Below are 6,451 nucleotides of genomic sequence, written 5' to 3'. Positions count from 1 at the left end.
TACATGTGTACTGTAAAAACAAAAGGTGAAAGCTTCAGGCCCTGGAATCATAAAACAATCTTAAGACTTCAGATTTTGCTTAGCCAATCACACATTAAGTCACCTTAGTGAAAACTTGAGACAAGTTTAGACTTAAATTTGTTTCGTGATCTCTGGGTCTACTTGTTTAATAGAAAAAACACATAAAAATCATCATAAAAATACAATACTTGAAATTGTAAAAAAAAAAATGTGCTTTGTGTTTTCAATTTTACTACATGATTACTTAAGATACTAGAAGACAAGGACCTTTATAACCAGGCAGTGTTAAATTATCAAACACAAAAGTTACATTCCACAAACTATTGTGCACACTAAATATTAAACACATAAAAAAACGAAGTAAAAAAAAACACTCTTTACAGAACATAATAATAATAACAGAAAACAACTGTGCAAAACAATGATATGATAACAAAACATTTACATCATTATGATTCTTGCTGAGTGTTATTTTAGATCTTACGTCAATTTCAATCCAAAAACAAAAATATTTTTCAAACACAAAAAAAAATGTAATAACAGATTTTCATCTTAAGAAATTTAATACTTTCAAGGGAGATAATTGTTTAATAAAAAAATGTTCATTTGGACAATTATTTTTAATTATTTCAAAATAAGCAATTAACACTGATCTTTCCCTTTTGAACTTTTTTCACATTTTCAGTAACTTTTCAATATCAAGGCACAAAAAAAGTGATTGACTACTTTCTATTTTCCTAACAATTAATTTCTGCAAAGTGACCTTCCTTACAAGGGACAGTGTTTTGTCAAGTTTTTAGTTCTTGTAAGTTTATTTTTCTCTTTTCAGTTTTTGAGTGATATACAAAACAATGTATGATAGTGGGAAAAAAGCTGTTATATAAAAAAGTGAATTTTCTGAATTATCTTGTTGACAAATTGAATACATGTATCCTCAAACGCACTGAGAAATATGACTTTCAATCTAAGGAAGCAATGGAGTGATGAGAACATAACAGCTTTTCAAGATCATAGGAGGCCTTTGGTGATGGGAGTACTGTTGAGAAAAGTTACAGTCTCCGGTAGGATCTGAAGACGTTACAACCCTCCAATGCCGCCAGAGTACATGATAAATCAATAAATCTTCAATTAATACTATAAGCAGGCAGAACTCTACAAACAATTGTAACTTATGATTATTACACATTGTTCAACACGTGGCATGACTTTTTCTCCATTTGCAAAACTTCCTACTCAGTCAATACAGTAAGCCAGTCCAGGAGTTAACAAAAAGTGTACCTGTAAATCAAATTCTTAACAGTCTAAACAACTTCCACATACCAAGAGGCTGCTGTAATTTAACATTCTAAACCACTTCCACATACCAAGAGGCTGCTGTAACTTAACAGTCTAAACCACTTCCACATACCAACAGGCTGCTGTAATTTTACAGTCTAAACAACTTCCACATACCAACAGGCTGCTGTAATTTTACAGTCTAAACAACTTCCACATACCAACAGGCTGCTTATAGACCTTTATGTATAAAATGTATCAAGAGTCATTCGGTATAAAATAATGGTCTGTCATCAGCTTCATAAGTAATCAAGAGTTGATGTGACTAGAAGAGGATACAAAAACAACATTAGGTCACTGGAGCTTCTATTTACTTTAGTACCAGTCACATAGGTTTGTTTAGGATTTCGATAAGTTCATATAAAGATTGTGTCAACAGCTCATAAAACACTGGAACACTGACCAAGGGCTACTTCAACAGGTCATCTCACTTAATGTCCTTACCTACATTGTAGCATGACATACCATCCGGTCACATTATTCTAACAACAGCCAGCCAGATGTATCAATGGAAACACTATCAAATATAAGAAATAGGTAGTAGAGGTACTACACAGGTATGTTACAGGAGCTTATAAATTAAAGATTGAAAAGTTAACATGAATAGGGAGCAATACTGACCACAAAAATACAAAATATGGTGCTAGTTGTTAAACAAGAGGCCCATGGACCTAAACGGTCACACGAGTCCTACCGTATTAATTTTTGTTGTTGAAATATAAAGTGGAGATAATGATGTCAATCATCCCTACCAATTTGAGTAAAAAAAGGTTAAGTATAACACTAAGTTTACTATGTCAGGACCATGAGTCGATCATTCCTACCAAGTTTCAGTTAAATTGGCCCTGAAGAATTTGACTTCAAGTTGTGAAATAGTTTTTCAAAATGGCGGCCATATTGGATTTCTGATCCACCCGAAAAATAACAACACTTTATCAAGGAAATGTCAGTAACATTCCCATGAAGTATCAATGAAATCCCTTAGACAGTATTTCAGCTTAAGTTGAAAATGTAAAATGTGAATGGATGTCGGACAACGACGGACGAAGATGGATAGCAATAGGTCACTTGAGCTAGAGCTCAGGTGACCTAAAAAAGGTCACTGGGTCAAATACTTTATTGCTACACATTTATATGATTCATGCAACAATGTCTTTGGTATGCCTAGCCACCTATGTCATGACTCGTTTATTTTCTACAAAGTATACAAAACACTAAAGCAAACTTAACATATCACATTATTCGAAGGTTTGTTTGTGTTTTATTTCCTATTAACAGCTATGGTCATTTAAGGACGTGCCAGGTTTTGGTGGTGGAGGAAAGCAGAAAGTTCCTGCAGAAAAACAACCCACCTACGGCCAGTACCTGGCGACTACCCCATGTAGGCCTCGAACCAGCTACCTAGTGGTGGAAGGCTAGTGGTAGCAGAATGTCAGATGCCTTAACCACTTGGCCACCGCAGCCCCTTAATTTGAATTTAATATTTGTACTTATCGGTAATTTGGCAAAATGTATTTTTATTTTCATTAATACATATAACTCAAATTCGACAGTAACTGTATATGGAAGTAATATTCCTGAAAGAGGTAAACTTGGAAATTAGCGCAATAACTAATAATGCATTAAAACCATACAAAATAAACAGATCTGAAATGATGTGCATGTTGTTCAATGGTGAATGCCTATAAAGCCTACCCTTATAGTTACAACAGGTGTAAGATCATACACATTAACAGGTACAGTTTGATTTTTTTAATAATCATGAAACAAAAATTCTCTTTTTATATTATGCAGCAAATATTTCCAAGAGATTCATCAACATAAATCGATGTTTAAAGATCTATTAACATATATTTACTGTAATCTTGTTTTCACACAAAGACAAAATGGTAAAATATCAAAATTAGCGTTTCAATTTAGATATAAACATAATGCTAGTTAATTCAGTTATAAGTGCAATACAAATTAGTCTCAAAGTCCATGTACATTCTTTGTGCAAGAAAACCACACTGGAAGCTTGAAACAATATTTCACAAAAGCAAAAACTCTTTCTATACACGATAAAAAAAGATAACCATCAAAAGAGATTGTTGGATACATAAATTGTAGTAAATATTACTGTAATACAAGGATGTAAATCATAATTTTAATTTTCTATCAAACTTTCAATATTATCAGTATCAAGATCAGTAAATTTTCAACTTCAAACCGTTAAGATAATCTCAATTTTAGTCCATAACTAGAAAATATTCTATAAGACATGAATGCCCCACACACATAGTGTCATTTTTTGTTGTTGATATTTCATAATCATCAACAGTGACCTTAGCCTTGACCTTGGAACCCTTAAATACAAACTCATTCAACATTTTTTTTTCATTTTTGACCTCTGTATAAAGTTTTATCAAAACCTGTTCAGGAATGAAGTCATAATGACAGTAAATCCGGAGCAGATGGAACAGGATGGGACAGTCATGGGTAATACTATACATCTTAAACATCCTTTCACCCTTCCAAAATTGTAGGTGCATTCAATTTTCAGAGTTGTCTATTAGATGCAGTTAATCTGATCATCATGTAAAAGGTGCGGGAAAATGCACAGCCAAACCAAGATGCAATCCCTGGGACCCCAACGTCTATGCGGACGCTCTACAAATTGAGCTACCTGGTTTGTTGCAAGTCTTTGCCCCTGAAAACAACACTATATATCTACAAACCAGATTGGGTATCCTCTTGCCAAGCATTCACCTAATACTTGAAACAAGGGTTGGTCACAGGATCCAATTTTGTAATAGGAGCAGAAAAATGCATGGCCAGACCGGGACAAATCATTACATCTTTGGCATATTTACATACATACATCTATGAATAACATTTTCCCTCTAATACGAGATACTTATCTTAAATGATATCACCATGTTTATTTCTGGTTGTCTTAAACATTATTTAGTTGATATAAAACACATTACCATACAAAAAGACCACACAGTATGACATACACACATAGTACACAAGTACATGCATATAATAAATAGTCCATTAAAACATACACACATAGTACACAAGTACATGTATATAATAAATAGTCCATTAAAACATACACACATAGTACACAAGTACATGTATATAATAATAGTCCATTAAAACCCATAACAGCGAGTACAGGAAATAACATCAGCTGGTGAATTACGCCGATAGAGTCAAACATATATCTATAAGGAAGCTAAAGAGATCTATATCACTAAATGTTTATAACTGTATCTTGTTGATATTGATAGAATATCAAACATATCTATAAGGAAGCCAAAGAGATCCATATCACTAAATGTTTATAACTGTATCTTGTTGATATTGGTAGAATATCAAACTTATTTATAAGGAAGCAAAAGAGATCCATCTCACTAAATGTTTATAACTGTATCTTGTTGATATTGATAGAATATCAAACATATCTATATGGAAGCCAAAGAGATCCATTTCTCCCACCCTTCACAGGAGTGTCTCCCGTTTTAGCCGGGAAAGATCAGCTTGTCACTCCCTAGGGGGAGACAACCTCGTGCCGATTAGCACGTGTTCAATTGTGACGTCATCAAAAGTGAATGATGATATCCATACCCCACATGTGTTTTTATTTACACTACTGTCGGTGGAGTTGTGACTGAAATAATAGGATGGGAGAAAAACAATCATCCCCTACCTTCAGGTAGAGAGCCGAGGGTTAGACAACCAAAAGAAAATACCCTGTGGTTGGAGATTTCTCTATCACACCCTCAAGGTAGGGGAAGATTCTATTAATCACTAAATTTTTATAACTGTATCTTGTTGATATTGATAGAATATAGAACTACTATCTGGAGGTTCAAAGGACATTGAGACCAAGTCTGCAATATTTGTTGCTACGTGTAATTTAGGATAGAGATTTGTATTTTAAAACATGGAATGGATTTCTCCAGCAAGAATTACCAAAGGATTATTTTGCATCAGTTTTTGAAAAATCGAACCAAACAACTCCCTCCATCCACCCCCATAAAAATTCTGTTTGCATGTAACTCCCCTTTATACTTCAATGTAAGTAACAGTTCATCATAATTTATTAATCATGTTTATTGTAAACATGTTTCATTGAATTCAAAGCTAATGCCCAAGTAATCAGAATGAACACACATGTTTATGAAGTATGGCTTTTGCAGAGTTTTTTCTAGACAAGGGGACAACCGGCCCTGTATCGCTCACCTGTTTCTCTATTTGACCTAAAGAATTACAATAGCATTATATGGTTAAGGTAATGACAGGATCATTTGTATAATCTACAACATTATTGGGTTAAATTGATCTGGTAAATGGAGAATTACTCAAATAAATCTCTCATCCCATCACAGGACAGTGTACCCATTTTTAACATGAGAGCATTATGCTTTGTGCTAAATAAGTAAATATGACGAAAAATCTTTCACCTGTACCAAGATGCATGGTTTGAAAGATTTACTCCCCTCACCTATTTTGGCAGCACCCATCATTTATACAACATTTATTCTCTTGGCAAGAGGATGATCTATACCAAATTTTGTCAAAATCACTTCACCTATGCTGGAAAGGCAAGTTTTTAAATACAAAGTAGACAGACAGACAATGTGCTAGAGCATAAAGTCACTTGGCCTTTCTGACCAGGCTAGCTAAAACACACAAGATGGCTATTAATATGCTCTACGTGACAATAAATTAATAAATTCAAAAAATAAATTTCCTTTACAAAAATAGTGGCAATGAAATAGCAAAGACACATTTTCTGTTAAGTTATTTGATACTTCAGATGAACTTTTGTAAATGCAATAAATCTTAAAAAAATCTCAGCACCACCATTTTGAACACTTTGATCCATTTCTTCAGTTTAATTAAATATCAATCTGTAATCATCTTTGAAATTGTAATGATTTCCTTTTATGATTATTTATGTCTTAAAGGTTCTTTCGACTTAAAGTACATCCTACCATATTTCATTCATGCTGGTAAAATAATTTGCCAAAGTCTGCGGAAAAAAATTATAGCCTGCAAGGCCCTTATTGACTCATTCAACCCCTGAAATTTGATAATGAAC

This window comes from Mizuhopecten yessoensis, unplaced genomic scaffold (genome assembly GCF_002113885.1).
Source record: "Mizuhopecten yessoensis strain PY_sf001 unplaced genomic scaffold, ASM211388v2 scaffold10603, whole genome shotgun sequence".
NCBI lineage: Eukaryota > Metazoa > Mollusca > Bivalvia > Pectinida > Pectinidae > Mizuhopecten > Mizuhopecten yessoensis.
This window is presented reverse-complemented; position numbering follows the sequence as displayed.